The sequence below is a fragment of the Ambystoma mexicanum genome, chromosome 8 (assembly GCF_040938575.1).
Source record: "Ambystoma mexicanum isolate Mex_15411 chromosome 8, UKY_AmexF1_1, whole genome shotgun sequence".
Classification (NCBI taxonomy): domain Eukaryota; kingdom Metazoa; phylum Chordata; class Amphibia; order Caudata; family Ambystomatidae; genus Ambystoma; species Ambystoma mexicanum.
In genome coordinates, this window is record NC_090929.1 from 816,177,073 (window position 1) to 816,192,848 (window position 15,776).

Below are 15,776 nucleotides of genomic sequence, written 5' to 3' on the forward strand. Positions count from 1 at the left end.
CTGAAGCAGCTATTTCCCATTAGAGAAACGGCCCTCTGACCTGCAGAGGCAGAAAGGTTCCCTCGTCTAATGGGAACTAGCCCACTCACACTGAAGCAGCTATTTCCCATTGGAGAAACGGCCCTCCGACCTGCAGAGGCATAAAGGTCACCTCGTCTAACGGGAACTAGCCCACTCATAATGGGAACTAGCCCACTCACACTGAAACAGCTATTTCCCATTAGAGAAACGGCCCTCCGACTTGCAGAGGCAGAAAAGGTCCCCTCGTCTAATGGGAACTAGCCCACTCACACAGAAGCAGCTATTTCCCATTAGAGAAACGGCCCTCCGACCCACAGAGGCAGAAAGGTCCCCTCGTCTAATGGGAACTAGCCCACTCATAATGGGAACTAGCCCACTCACACTAAAGCAGCTATTTCCCATTAGAGAAATGGCCCTCTGACCTGCAGAGGCAGAAAGGTCCTCTCGTCTAATGGGAACTAGCCCACTCACACTGAAGCAGCTATTTCCCATTAGAGAAACAGGCCTCTGACCTGCAGAGGCAGAGAGGTCCCCTCGTCTAATGGGAACTAGCCCACTCACACTGAAGCAGCTATTTCCCATTGGAGAAATGGCTCTCCGACCTGCAGATGCAGAAAGGTCCCCTCGTCTAATGGGAACTAGCCCACTCACACTGAAGCAGCTATTTCCCATTGGAGAAACGGCCCTCCGACCTGCAGAGGCAGAAAGGTCCCCATGTCTAAGGGAACTAGCCCACTTATATTGGGAGCTAGCCCACTCACACTGAAGCAGCTATTTCCCATTAGCGAAACAGTCCTCCGACCTGCAGAGGCAGAAAGGTCCCCTCGTCTAATGGGAACTAGCCCACTCACACTGAAGCAGCTATTTCCCATTGGAGAAACGGCCCTCCGACCTGCAGAAGCAGAAAGGTCCCCTTGTCTAATGGGAACTAGCCCACTCACACTAAAGCAGCTATTTCCCATTAGAGAAATGGCCCTCTGATCTGCAGAGGTAGAAAGGTCCTCTCGTCTAAGGGAACTAGCCCACTCACACTGAAGCAGCTATTTCCCATTAGAGAAATGGCCCTCCGACCTGCAGAGGCAGAATGGTCCCCTTGTCTAATGGAAACTAGCCCACTCACACTGAAGCAGCTATTTCCCAGTAGAGAAACGGCCCTCTGACCTGCAGAGACAGAAAGGTCCTCTCGTCTAAGGGAACTAGCCCACTCTTGCTAAAGCAGCTATTTCCCATTAGAGAAACGGCCCTCCGACCTGCAGAGGCAGAAACGTCTTCTCGTCTAAGGGAACTAGCCCACTCATAATGGGAACTAGCCCACTCACACTGAAGCAGCTATTTCCCATTAGAAAAACAGCGCTCTGACCTGCAGAGGCAGAGAGGTCCCCTCGTCTAATGGGAACTACCCCACTCACACTGAAGCAGCTATATCCCATTGGAGAAATGGCCCTCTGACCTGCAGAGGCAGAAAAGGTCCCCTCGTCTAATGGGAACTAGCCCACTCACACAGAAGCAGCTATTTCCCATTGGAGAAACGGCCCTCCGACCTGCAGAGGCAGAAAGGTCCCCTCGTCTAATGGGAACTAGCGCACTCATAATGGGAACTAGCCCACTCACACTAAAGCAGCTATTTCCCATTAGAGAAATGGCCCTCTGACCTGCAGAGGCAGAAAGGTCCTCTCGTCTAAGGGAACTAGCCCACCCTTGCTAAAGCAGCTATTTCCCATTAGAGAAACGGCCCTCTGACCTGCAGAGGCAGAAAGGTCCTCTCGTCTAAGGGAACTAGCCCACTCATAATGGGAACTAGCCCACTCACACTGAAGCAGCTATTTCCCATTAGAGAAATGGCCCTCCGACCTGCAGAGGCAGAATGGTCCCCTTGTCTAATGGAAACTAGCCCACTCACACTGAAGCAGCTATTTCACATTACAGAAACGGCCCTCTGACCTGCAGAAGCAGAAAGGTCTTCTCGTCGAATGGGAACTAGACCACTCACACTGAAGCAGCTATTTCCCTTTAGACAAACAGCCGCCTGACCTGCAGAGGAAGAAAGGCCCTCTCGTCTAATGGGAACTAGCCCACTCACACTGAAGCAGCTATTTCCCAGTAGAGAAACGGCCCTCTGACCTGCAGAGACAGAAAGGTTCAATCGTCTAATGGGAACTAGCCCACTCACACTGAAGCAGCTATTTCCCATTACCGAAACAGTCCTCCGACCTGCAGAGGCAGAAAGGACCCCTTGTCTAACAGGAACTAGCCCACTCACACTGAAGCAGCTATTTCCAATTGGAGAAACAGTCCTCCGACCTGCAGAAGCAGAAAGGTCCCCTTGTCTAATGGGAACTAGCCCACTCATAATGGGAACTAGCCCACTCACACTAAAGCAGCTATTTCCCATTAGAGAAACGGCCCTCCGACCTGCAGAGGCCGAAAGGTCTTCTCGTCTAAGGGAACTAGCCCACTCATAATGGGAACTAGCCCACTCACACTGAAGCAGCTATTTCCCATTATAAAAACGACCCTGGGACCTGCAGAGGCAGAAAGGTCCTCTCGTCTAATGGGAACTAGCCCACTCTTGCTGAAGCATCTTTTTCCCCATTAGAGAAACTGCCCTCCGATCTGGAGAGACAGAAAGGCCCCCTCGTCTAAAGGGAACTATCCCACTCACACTGAAGCAGCTATTTCCCATTAGAGAAACAGGCCTCTGACCTGCAGAGGCAGAGAGGCCCCTCGTCTAATGGGAACTAGCCCACCCGAACTGAAGCAGCTATTTCCCATTAGAGAAACGGCCCTCTGACCTGCAGAGGCAGAAAGGTTCCCTCGTCTAATGGGAACTAGCCCACTCACACTGAAGCAGCTATTTCCCATTGGAGAAACGGCCCTCCGACCTGCAGAGGCATAAAGGTCACCTCGTCTAACGGGAACTAGCCCACTCATAATGGGAACTAGCCCACTCACACTAAAGCAGCTATTTCCCATTAGACAAACAGCCCTCTGACCTGCAGAGGCAGAAAGGTCCCCACGTCTAAGGGAACTAGCCCACTCATATTGGGAGCTAGCCCACTCACACTGAAGCAGCTATTTCCCATTGGAGAAACGGCCCTCCAACCAGCAGAGGCAGAAAAGGTCCCCTCGTCTAATGGGAACTAGCGCACTCACACTGAAGCAGCTATTTCCCATTGGAGAAACAGCATTCCGACCTGCAGAAGCAGAAAGGTCCCCTTGTCTAATGGGAACTAGCCCACTCACACTGAAGCAGCTATTTCCCATTGGAGAAACGGCCCTCCGACCAGCAGAGGCAGAAAAGGTCCCCTCGTCTAAGGGAACTAGTTCACTCATAATGGGAACTAGCCCACTCGCACTGAAACAGCTATTTCCCATAGAGAAACGGCCCTGCGACCTGCAGAGGCAGAAAGGTCCTCTCGTCTAATGGGAAGTAGCCCACTCTTGCTGAAGCAGCTATTTCCCATTAGAGAAACGGCCCTCTGACCTGCAGAGGCAGAAAGGTCCTCTCGTCTAAGGGAACTAGCCCACTCACACTGAAGCAGCTATTTCCCATTAGAAAAACAGCCCTCTGACCTGCAGAGGCAGAGAGGTCCCCTCGTCTAATGGGAACTACCCCACTCACACTGAAGCAGCTATTTCCCATTGGAGAAATGGCCCTCTGACCTGCAGAGGCAGAAAAGGTCCCCTCGTCTAATGGGAACTAGCCCACTCACACAGAAGCAGCTATTTCCCATTGGAGAAACGGCCCTCCGACCTGCAGAGGCAGAAAGGTCCCCTCGTCTAATGGGAACTAGCCCACTCATAATGGGAACTAGCCCACTCACACTAAAGCAGCTATTTCCCATTAGAGAAATGGCCCTCTGACCTGCAGAGGTAGAAAGGTCCTCTAGTCTAATGGGAACTAGCCCACTCTTGCTGAAGCAGCTATTTCCCATTAGAGAAACGGCCCTCTGACCTGGAGAGACAGAAAGGTTGCCTCGTATAATGGGAACTAGCCCACTCATAATGGGAACTAGCCCACTCACACTAAACCAGCTATTTCCCATTAGACAAACAGCCCTCTGACCTGCAGAGACAGAAAGGTTCAATCGTCTAATGGGAACTAGCCCACTCACACTGAAGCAGCTATTTCCCATTGGAGAAATGGCTCTCCGACCTGCAGATGCAGAAAGGTCCCCTCGTCTAATGAGTACTAGCCCACTCTCACTGAAGCAGCTATATCCCATTGGAGAAACGGCCCTCCGACCTGCAGAGGCATAAAGGTCACCTCATCTAACGGGAACTAGCCCACTAACACTAAAGCAGCTATTTCCCATTAGACAAACAGCCCTCTGACCTGCAGAGGCAGAAAGGTCCCCACGTCTAAGGGAACTAGCCCACTTATATTGGGAGCTAGCCCACTCACACTGAAGCAGCTATTTCCCATTAGCGAAACAGTCCTCAGACCTGCAGAGGCAGAAAGGTCCCCTCGTCTAATGGGAACTAGCCCACTCACACTGAAGCAGCTATTTCCCAGTAGAGAAACGGCCCTCTGACCTGCAGAGACAGAAAGGTTCAATCGTCTAATGGGAACTAGCCCCTCACACTGAGGCAGTTATTTCCCATTGGAGAAACGGCCCTCCGACGTGCAGAGGCAGAAAGGTCCCCTTGTCTAATGGGAACTAGCCCACTCACACTAAAGCAGCTATTTCCCATTAGAAAAACAGCCCTCTGACCTGCAGAGGCAGAGAGGTCCCCTCGTCTAATGGGAAATACCCCACTCACACTGAAGCAGCTATTTCCCATTGGAGAAATGGCCCTCTGACCTGCAGAGGCAGAAAAGGTCCCCTCGTCTAATGGGAACTAGCCCACTCACACAGAAGCAGCTATTTCCCATTAGAGAAAGGCCCTCTGACCTGCAGAGGCAGAAAGGTCTTCTCGTCTAAGGGAACTAGCCCACTCATAATGGGAACTAGCCCACTCACACTGAAGCAGCTATTTCCCATTAGAAAACAGCCCTCTGACCTGCAGAGGCAGAGAGGTCCCCTCGTCTAATGGGAACTACCCCACTCACACTGAAGCAGCTATATCCCATTGGAGAAATGGCCCTCTGACCTGCAGAGGCAGAAAAGGTCCCCTTGTCTAATGGGAACTAGCCCACTCACACTGAAGCAGCTATTTCCCATTGGAGAAACGGCCCTCCGACCTGCAGAGGCAGAAAGGTCCCCTCGTCTAATGGGAACTAGCCCACTCACACTAAAGCAGCTATTTCCCATTGGAGAAACAGCCCTGCGACCTGCAGAGGCAAAAAGGTCCTCTCGTCTAATGGGAACTAGCCCACTCTTGCTGAAGCAGCTATTTCCCATTAGAGAAACGGCTCTCCAACCAGGAGAGACAAAAATGTCCCCATGTCTAATGGGAAGTAGCCCACTCACACTGAAGCAGCTTTTTCCCATTAGACAAACGGTCCTCTGACCTGCAGAGGCAGAAAGGTCCCCTCGTCTAATGGGAACTAGCCAGCTCACACTGAAGCAGCTATTTCGCATTACAGAAACGGCCCCCTGACCTGCAGAAGCAGAAAGGTCTTCTCGTCTAATGGGAACTAGACCACTCACACTGAAGCAGCTATTTCCCTTTAGACAAACAGCCGTCTGACCTGCAGAGGAAGAAAAGCTCTATCGTCTAATGGGAAGTAGCGCACTCATAATTGGAACTAGCCCACTCACACTGAAGCAGCCATTTCCCATTAGAGAAACGGCCCTCCGACCTGCAGAGGCAGAAAAGTCCTCTCGTCTAATGGGAACTAGCCCACTCACACTGAAGCAGCTATTTCCCAGTAGAGAAACGGCCCTCTGACCTGCAGAGACAGAAAGGTTCAATCGTCTAATGGGAGCTAGTCCACTCACACTGAAGCAGCTATTTCCCATTAGCGAAACAGTCCTCCGACCTGCAGAGGCAGAAAGGTCCCCTTGTCTAATGGGAACTAGCCCACTCATAATGGGAACTAGCCCACTCACACTAAAGCAGCTATTTCCCATTAGAGAAACGGCCCTCCGACCTGCAGAGGCAGAAAGGTCTTCTCGTCTAAGGGAACTAGTCCACTCATAATGGGAACTAGCCCACTCACACTGAAGCAGCTATTTCCCATTATAAAATGACCCTGGGACCTGCAGAGGCAGAAAGGTCCTCTCGTCTAATGGGAACTAGCCCACTCTTGCTGAAGCATCTTTTTCCCCATTAGAGAAACTGCCCTCTGATCTGAAGAGACAGAAAGGTCCCCTCGTCTAAAGTGAACTATCCCACTCACACTGAAGCAGCTATTTCCCATTGGAGAAACGGCCCTGCGACCTGCAGAGGCAAAAAGGTCCTCTCGTCTAATGGGAACTAGCCCACTCTTGCTGAAGCAGCTATTTCCCATTGGAGAAACGGCCCTGCGACCTGCAGAGGCAAAAAGGTCCTCTCGTCTAATGGGAACTAGCCCACTCTTGCTGAAGCAGCTATTTCCCATTAGAGAAACGGCTCTCCAACCAGGAGAGACAAAAAGGTCCCCATGTCTAATGGGAAGTAGCCCACTCACACTGAAGCAGCTATTTCCCATTAGAGAAACGGCCCTCCGACCTGCAGAGGCAGAAAGGGCTCCTCGTCTAATTGGAACTAGGCACTCACACTGAAGCAGCTTTTTCTCATTAGACAAACGGTCCTCTGACCTGCAGAGGCAGAAAGGTCCCCTCGTCTAATGGGAACTAGCCAGCTCACACTGAAGCAGCTATTTCGCATTACAGAAACGGCCCCCTGACCTGCAGAAGCAGAAAGGTCTTCTCGTCTAATGGGAACTAGACCACTCACACTGAAGCAGCTATTTCCCTTTAGACAAACAGCCGTCTGACCTGCAGAGGAAGAAAGGCTCTATCGTCTAATGGGAAGTAGCGCACTCATAATTGGAACTAGCCAACTCACACTGAAGCAGCTATTTCCCAGTAGAGAAACGGCCCTCTGACCTGCAGAGACAGAAAGGTTCAATCGTCTAATGGGAGCTAGCCCACTCACACTGAAGCAGCTATTTCCCATTGGAGAAATGGCCCTCTGACCTGCAGAGGCAGAAAAGGTCCCCTCGTCTAATGGGAACTAGCCCACTCACACAGAAGCAGCTATTTCCCATTGGAGAAACGGCCCTCCGACCTGCAGAGGCAGAAAGGTCTTCTCGACTAAGGGAACTAGTCCACTCATAATGGGAACTAGCCCACTCACACTGAAGCAGCTATTTCCCATTATAAAAACGACCCTGGGACCTGCAGAGGCAGAAAGGTCCTCTCGTCTAATGGGAACTAGCCCACTCTTGCTGAAGCATCTTTTTCCCCATTAGAGAAACTGCCCTCTGATCTGGAGAGACAGAAAGGTCCCCTCGTCTAATGGGAACTAGCCCACTCACACTGAAGCAGCTATTTCCCATTAGAAAAACGGCCCTGGGACCTGCAGAGGCAGATAGGTCCTCTCGTCTAATGGGAAATAGCCCACTCACACTGAAGCAGCTATTTCCCATTAGAGAAATGGCCCTCCGACCTGCAGAGGCAGAAAGGTTCCCTCGTCTAATGGGAAATAGCCCACTCCCGCTGAAGCAGCTATTTCCCATTAGCGAAAGAGTCCTCCGACCTGCAGAGGCAGAAAGGTCCCCTCGTCTAATGGGAACTAGCCCACTCACACTGAAGCAGCTATTTCCCATTAGAAAAACGGCCCTGGGACCTGCAGAGGCAGATAGGTCCTCTCGTCTAATGGGAACAAGCCCACTCTTGCTGAAGCAGCTTTTTCCCTTTAGAGAAAGGGCCCTCCGATCTGGAGAGACGGAAAGGTCCCCTTATCTAATGGGAACTAGCCCGCTCACACTGAAGCAGCTATTTCCCATTGGAGAAACGGTCCTCCGACCTGCAGAGGCAGAAAGGTCCCTTCGTTTAAATGGGAAATAGCACACTCACACTGAAGCAGCTATTTCCCATTAGAGAAACGGCCCTCCGACCTACAGAGGCAGAAAGGTCCCCTCGTCTAATGAGAACTAGCCCACTCATAATGGGAACTAGCCCACTCACACTAAAGCAGCTATTCCCCATTAGAGAAACGGCCCTGCGACCTGCAGAGGCAGAAAGGTCCTCTTGTCTAAAGGGAAATAGCCTTTTCAGTGTTAGTAGGCTAGTTCCCATTATTATGCAGGACTTGGCCACTAGGGGAAAAAAGGGCCATTTCTCTAATGGGAACTAGCCTTCTCAGTGTGAGTAGTCTAGTTCCCATTATTATACAGGACTTGGCCACTATGTGCAAAAAAGGGCCATTTCTGTAATGGGAACTAGCCCACTCATACTGAGGCAGCTATTTCCCATTAGAGAAACGGCCCTCCGACCTGCAGAGGCAGAAAGGTTGCCTCGTCTAATGGGAACTAGCCCGCTCACACTAAAGCAGCTATTTCCCATTAGAGAAACGGCCCTCCGACCTGCAGAGACAGTAAGGTCCTCTCGTCTAAGGGAGTTAGCCCACTCATAATGGGAACTAGCCCACTCACACTGAAGCAGCTATTTCCCATTAGAGAAACGGCCCCCTGACCTGCAGAGGCAGAAAAGTCCCCTTGTCTTATGGGAACTAGCCCACTCACACTGAAGCAGCTGCTTCCCATTAGAGAAATGGCCATCCGACCTACAGAGGCAGAAGGGTCCCCTCGTCTAATGGGAAATAGCCCACTCATAATGGGAAGAAGCCCACTCACACTAAAGCAGCTATTTCCCATTAGAGAAACGGCCCTGCGACTTGCAGAGGCAGAAAGGTCCTCTTGTCTAATGGGAACTAGCCCACTCAGACTGAAGCAGCTATATCCCATTAGAGAAACGGCCCTGCGACTTGCAGAGGCAGAAAGGTCCTCTTGTCTAATGGGAACTAGCCCACTCACACTGAAGCAGCTATTTCCCATTAGAGAAATGGCCCTCCGACCTGCAGAGGCAGAAAAGGTCCCCTCGTCTAATGGGAACTAGCCCACTCACACTGAAGCAGCTATTTCCCGTTGGAGAAACGGCCCTACAACCTGCAGCGGCAGAAAGGTCTGCTCTTCTCATGGGAAATAGCCTTTTCAGTGTGAGTAGGCTACTTACCATTATTATGCAGGACTTGGCCACGATGTGCAAAAAATGGCCATTTCTCTAATGTGAACAAGCACACTCACACTGAAGCAGAAATTTCCCATTAGAGATACAGCCCTCCGACCTGGAGAGGCAGAAAGGTTCCTTCGTCTAAGGGGAACTAGCCCACTCACACTGAGGCAGCTATTTCCCATTGGAGAAACGGCCCTCCGACGTGCAGAGGCAGAAAGTTCCCCTTGTCTAATGGGAACTAGCCCACTCACACTGAAGCAGCAGTTTCCCCATTAGAGAAACGGCACTCCGACCTGCAGAGGTAGAAAGGTCCCCTCGTCTAATGGGAACTAGCCCACTCATAATGGGAACTAGCCCGCTCACAAAGAAGCAGCTATTTCCCATTAGAGAAATGGCCGTGTGACCTGCAGAGGCAGAAAGGTCTTCTCGTCTAATGGGAACTAGCCAATTCTTGCTGAAGCAGCTTTTTCCCATTAGCGAAACGGCCCTGCGATCTGGAGAGACAGAAAGGTCCCCTCGTCTAATGGGAACTAGCGCACTCACACTGAAGCAGCTATTTCCCATTAGAGAAACAGCCCTCTGACCTGCAGAGGCAGAGAGGTCCCCTCGTCTAATGGGAACTAGCCCACTCACACTGAAGCAGCTATTTCCCATTAGAGAAACGGCCCTCTGACCTGGAGAGACAGAAAGGTTCCCTCGTCTAATGGGAACTAGCCCACTCACACTGAAGCAGCTATTTCCCATTAGATAAACGACCCCACAACCTGCAGAGGCAGAAAGGTCCGCTCTTCTCATGGGAAATAGCCTTTTCAGTGTCAGTAGGCTAGTTACCATTATTATGCAGGACTTGGCCACTAGGGGAAAAAAGGGCCATTTCTCTAATGGGAACTAGTCTTCTCGGTGTGAGAAGGCTAGTTCCCATTATTATGCAGGACTTGGCCACTATGTGCAAAAAAGGGCCATTTCTCTAATGGGAACTAGCCCACTCCCACTGAAGCAGCTATTTCCCATTAGAGAAATGGCCCTCCGACCTGCAGAGGCAGAAAGGTCCTCTCGTCTAATGGGAACTAGCCCACTCATAATGGGAACTAGCCCGCTCACACTAAAGCAGCTATTTCCCATTAGAGAAACGGCCCTCCGACCTGCAGGGGCAGAAAGGTCCTCTCGTCTAATGGGAACTAGCCCATTCTTGCTGAAGCAGCTTTTTCCCATTAGCGAAACAGCCCTCAGATCTGGAGAGACAGAAAGGTCCCCTCGTCTAATGGGAACTAGCCCACTCGCACTGAAGCAGCAATTTCCCATTAGAGAAACAGCCCTCCGACCTGCAGAGGCAGAAAAGTTCCCCTCGTCTAATGGGAACTAGCCCACTCACACTGAAGCAGCTATTTCCCATTGGAGAAACGGCCCTCCGACCTGCAGAGACAGAAAGATCCCTTCGTCTAATGGGAACTAGCCCACTCACACTGAAGCAGCTATTATCCATTGGAGAAACGGCCCTCCGACGTGCAGGTGCAGAAAGGTCCCCTCATCTAATAGGAACTAGCCCACTCACACTGAAGCAGATGTTTCCCATTAGAGAAACGGCCCTCCGACCTGGATTGGCAGAAAAGTCCCCTCGTCTAATGGGAACTAGCCCACTCACACTGAAGCAGCTATTTCCCATTAGAGAAATGGCCCTCCGACCTGCAGAGGCAGAAAGGTGCCCTCTTTTCATGGGAACTAGCCTTTTCAGTGTGAGTAGGATAGTTTCCATTATCATGCAGGACTTGGCCACTAGGGGCAAAAAAGGGCCATTTCTCTAATGGGAACTAGCCTTCTTAGTGTGTGTAGGCTACTTCCCATTATTATGCAGGACTTGGCCACTGTGGGAAAAAAAAATGTCCATTTCTCTAATGGGAACTAGCCCACTCACACTGAAGCAGCTATTTATCATTAGAGATACAGCCCTCCAACCTTCAGAGGCAGAAAGATCCTCTCGTCTAATGGGAACTAGCCCACTCACACTGAAGCAGCTATTTCCCATTGGAGAAACGTCCCTGCGACCTGGAGAGGCAGAAAGGTCCCTTTGTCTAATGGGAACTAGCCGACTCACACTGAGGCAGCTATTCCCCATTAGAGAAATGGCCCTCCGACCTGCAGAGGCAGAAAGGTCCCCTTGTCTAATGGGAACGAGCCCACTCACACTGAAGCAGCTATTTCCCATTACAGAAACGGCCCTCCGACCTGCAGATGCAGGAGGGTCTCTTTGTCTGTTGGGAACTAGTCCACTCACACTGAAGCAGCTCTTTACCATTGGAAAAACGTCCCTCCGACCTGCAAAGGAAGAAAGGTCCCCTCGTCTAATGGGAACTAGGCCACTCACACTGAAGCAGCTTTTTCCCATTAGAGAAACAGCCCTCCGACCTGCAGAGGCAGAAAGGTTCCCTCGTCTAATGGGACCTAGCCCACTCTCACTGAAGCAGCAATTTCCCATTAGTGAAACGGCCCTCCGACCTGCAGAGGCAGAAAGGCCCCCTCGTCTAATGGGAACTAGCCCACTCACACTGAAGCAGCTTTTTCCCATTAGAGAAACAGCCCTCCGACCTGCAGAGGCAGAAAGGTTGCTTTGTCTAATGGGAACTAGCCCACTCACACTGAAGCAGCTATTTCCCATTAGAGAAACAGCCCTCCGACCTTCAGAGGCAGAAAAGGTCCCCTCGTCTAATGGGAACTAGCCCGCTCACACTGAAGCAGCTATTTCCCATGAGAGAAACAGCCCTCCGACGTGCAGGTGCAGAAAGGTCCCCTCGTCTAATACGAACTAGCCCACTCGCACTGAAGCAGATGTTTCCCATTAGAGAAACGGCCCTCCGACCTGCAGAGGAAGAAAAGTCCCCTCGTCTAATGGGAACTAGCCCACTCACACTGAAGCAGCTATTTCCCATTAGAGAAACGGCCCTACAACCTACAGAGGCAGAAAGGTCCACCCTTCTCATGGGAAATAGCCTTTTTTTGTGAGTAGGCTAGTTCCCATTATTATGCAGGACCTGGCCACTAGGGCCAAAAAAGGGCAATTTCTCTAATGGGAACTAGCCTTCTCAGTGTGAGTAGGCTCGTTCCCATTATTATGCAGGACTTGGCCACTAGGGGCAAAAAAGGCCCATTTCTCTAATGGGAACTAGCCTTCTCAGTGGGAGTAGTCTAGTTCCCATTATTATGCAGGACTTGACCACTGTGGGAAAAAAGGGCCATTTCTCTATTGGGAACTAGCCCACTCACATTGAAGCAGCTATTTCCCATTAGAGAAACGGCCCTCCGAACTGCAGGGGCAGAAAAGTCCCCTCGACAAATGGGAACTAGCCCACTCACACTGAAGCAGCTATTTCCCATTAGAGAAACGCCCTCCGACATGCATAGGCAGAAAGGTCCCCTTTTCTAATGGGAACTTGCCCACTCGCACTGAAGCAGTTATTTCCCATTAGAGAAACGGCCCTCCGACCTGGAGAGGCAGAAAGGTCCCCTTGTCTAATGGGAACTAGTCCACTCACACTGAAGCAGCTATTTCCCATTGGAGAAACGTCCCTGCGACCTGCAGAGGCAGAAAGGTCCCCTTGTCTAATGGGAACTTGCCCACTCACACTGAAGCAGCCATTTCCCATTAGAGAAACGGCTCTCTGACCTGCAGAGGCAGAAAGGTCCCCTCATCTAATGGGAACTAGCCCACTCACACTGAAGCAGCTATTTCCCATTAGAGAAAGGCCCTCCGACCTGCAGAGGCAGAAAGGTCCCCTTGTCTAATGGGAACTAGTCCACTCACACTGAAGCAGCTATTTCCCATTGGAGAAACGTCCCTGCGACCTGCAGAGGCAGAAAGGTCCCCTTGTCTAATGGGAACTTGCCCACTCACACTGAAGTAGCTATTTCCCATTAGAGAAACAGCCTTCCGACCTGGAGAGACAGAAAGGTCCCCTCATCTAGTGGGAAGTAGCCCACTCACACTGAATCAGCTATTCCCCATTAGAGAACCGGCCCTCCGAACTGCAGAGGCAGAAAGGTCCCCTCGTCTAATGGGAACTAGCCCATTCACACTGAAGCAGCTATTTACCATTGGAGAAACGGCCCTCCGATCTGCAGAGGCAGAAAAGGTCCCCTCGTCCAATGGGAACTAGCCCACTCACACTGAAGCAGCTCTTTACCATTGGAAACATGGCCCTCCGACCTGCAGAAGCAGAAAGGCCCCTTTGTCTAATGGGAACTAGCCCACTCACACTGAAGCAGCTATTTCCCATTAGAGAAACAGCCCTTCGACCTGCAGAGGCAGAAAGGTCCCCTCGTTTAATGGGAACTAGCGCACTCACACTGAAGCAGCTATTTCCCATTGGAGAAACAGCATTCCGACCTGCAGAAGCAGAAAGGTCCCCTTGTCTAATGGGAACTAGCCCACTCACACTGAAGCAGCTATTTCCCATTGGAGAAACGGCCCTCCGACCAGCAGAGGCAGAAAAGGTCCCCTCGTCTAAGGGAACTAGTCCACTCATAATGGGAACTAGCCCACTCGCACTGAAACAGCTATTTCCCATAGAGAAACGGCCCTGCGACCTGCAGAGGCAGAAAGGTCCTCTCGTCTAATGGGAAGTAGCCCACTCTTGCTGAAGCAGCTATTTCCCATTAGAGAAACGGCCCTCTGACCTGCAGAGGCAGAAAGGTCCTCTCGTCTAATGGGAACTACCCCACTCACACTGAAGCAGCTATGTCCCATTGGAGAAATGGCCCTCTGACCTGCAGAGGCAGAAAAGGTCCCCTCGTCTAATGGGAACTAGCCCACTCACACAGAAGCAGCTATTTCCCATTGGAGAAACGGCCCTCCGACCTGCAGAGGCAGAAAGGTCCGCTCGTCTAATGGGAACTAGCCCACTCATAATGGGAACTAGCCCACTCACACTAAAGCAGCTATTTCCCATTAGAGAAATGGCCCTCTGACCTGCAGAGGCAGAAAGGTCCTCTCGTCTAATGGGAACTAGCCCACTCTTGCTGAAGCAACGATTTCCCATTAGAGAAACGGCCCTCTGACCTGGAGAGACAGAAAGGTTGCCTCGTATAATGGGAACTAGCCCACTCACACTGAAGCAGCTATTTCCCATTAGAGAAACGGCCCTCCGACCTGCAGAGGCAGAAAAGTCCTCTTATCTAATGGGAACTAGCCCACTCACACTGAAGCAGCTATTTCCCAGTAGAGAAACAGCCCTCTGACCTGCAGAGACAGAAAGGTTCAATCGTCTAATGGGAACTAGCCCACTCACACTGAAGCACCTATTTCCCATTAGCGAAACAGTCTTCCGACCTGCAGAGGCAGAAAGGCCCCCTTGTCTAACGGGAACTAGCCCACTCACACTGAAGCAGCTATTTCCCATTGGATAAACAGTCCTCCGACCTACAGAAGCAGAATGGTCCCTTTGTCTAATGGGAACTAGCCCCCTCACACTGAGGCAGTTATTTCCCATTGGAGAAACGGCCCTCCGATGTGTAGACGCAGAAAGGTCCCCTCGTCTAATGGGAACTAGCCCACTCATAATGGGAACTAGCCCACTCACACTAAAGCAGCTATTTCCCATTAGAGAAACAGCCCTCCGACCTGCAGAGGCAGAAAGGTCTTCTCGTCTAAGGGAACTAGCCCACTCATAATGGGAACTAGCCCACTCACACTGAAGCAGCTATTTCCCATTAGACAAACAACCCTCTGACCTGCAGAGGCAGAAAGGTCCCCATGTCTAAGGGAACTAGCCCACTTATATTGGGAGCTAGCCCACTCACACTGAAGCAGCTATTTCCCATTAGCGAAACAGTCCTCCGACCTGCAGAGGCAGAAAGGTCCCCTCGTCTAATGGGAACTAGCCCACTCACACTGAAGCAGCCATTTCCCATTGGAGAAACAGCCCTCCGACCTGCAGAAGCAGAAAGGTCCCTTCGTCTAATGGGAACTAGCCCACTCATAATGGGAACTAGCCCACTCACACTAAAGCAGCTATTTCCCATTAGAGAAACGACCCTGGGACCTGCAGAGGCAGAAAGGTCCTCTCGTCTAATGGGAACTAGCCTACTCTTGCTGAAGCATCTTTTTCCCCATTAGAGAAACTGCCCTCCGATCTGGAGAGACAGAAAGGTCCCCTCGTCTAAAGGGAACTATCCCACTCACACTGAAGCAGCTATTTCCCATTACAGAAACGGCCCTCCGACCTGCAGATGCAGGAGGGTCTCTGTCTGTTGGGAACTAGTCCACTCACACTGAAGCAGCTCTTTACCATTGGAAAAACGTCCCTCCGACCTGCAAAGGAAGAAAGGTCCCCTCGTCTCATGGGAACTAGGCCACTCACACTGAAGCAGCTTTTTCCCATTAGAGAAACAGCCCTCCGACCTGCAGAGGCAGAAAGGTTCCCTCGTCTAATGGGACCTAGCCCACTCTCACTGAAGCAGCAATTTCCCATTAGTGAAACGGCCCTCCGACCTGCAGAGGCAGAAAGGCCCCCTCGTCTAATGGGAACTAGCCCACTCACACTGAAGCAGCTTTTTCCCATTAGAGAAACAGCCCTCCGACCTGCAGAGGCAGAAAGGTTTCTTTGTCTAATGGGAACTAGCCCACTCACACTGAAGCAGCTATTTCCCATTAGAGAA